Raw genomic sequence first — 857 nt, 5'->3', positions numbered from 1 at the left:
TCTACATTGTCCCATCAAACACTCCCAAGGCAGGTACAGCACGGGTTAGATATAGAGTAATGCTCCCTCTACACTGTCCCATCAAACACTCCCAAGGCAGGTGCTGCACGGGTTAGATATATATAGTAATGCTCCCTCTACACTGTCCCATCAAACACTCCAAGGGCTATGGGGAGAGAAGGTGGCAATGGGGTTAGTTTGGGAATGATGCAGGGCTCTGGGCAGAGAGTGGGGCAGAGGGATTAGTTTGTGATTGATACAGGGCTATGGGGAGAAAGCGGGGCAGTGGGATTAGTTTGGTGATTGACACAGGACTATGGGGAGAGAGCGGGGCAGTGGGATTAGGTTGGGGATTGATACAGGGCTATGGGGAGAGAGCGCGGCAGTGGGATTAGGCTGGGGAGTGATGCAGGGCTACGGGGCGAGAGCGGGGCAGTGGGATTAGGTTGGCGATTGATACAGGGCAATGGGGAGAGAGCAGGGCAGTGGGATTAGGTTGGGGATTGATAAAGGGCTAACAGGAGAGAGCAGGGCAGTGGGATTAGTTTGGGACTGAGACAGAGGGGTGTCAAGTAGCTGTTCCCAGTCCACTTTGGACAGATCCTGCCGTATCATATTAAAATCGGCCTGTTGTTTGCTAAATTTCCCCACTGAACTCATTGTTAATCTGCTTTATCAAAACATGCCTGGTTCTCCTGGTATATTTCAATACTGAACCTCGGTAGAATAAATAAAAGTGTTACCGTGATTTGATTTAAATGCAGAGGAGGGATTCACATGCGGATGAATGTTGGTCTGCAGATATCTGGGTACACATCAGAAAAATGAAGCAAATAAGAGACAATTAAAGTCTGTTC

This window comes from Somniosus microcephalus, unplaced genomic scaffold (genome assembly GCF_052327205.1).
Source record: "Somniosus microcephalus isolate GS21.2 unplaced genomic scaffold, FLI_Smic_1.0 unresolved_chr9, whole genome shotgun sequence".
Taxonomy (NCBI): Eukaryota; Metazoa; Chordata; class Chondrichthyes; order Squaliformes; family Somniosidae; genus Somniosus; species Somniosus microcephalus.
This window is presented reverse-complemented; position numbering follows the sequence as displayed.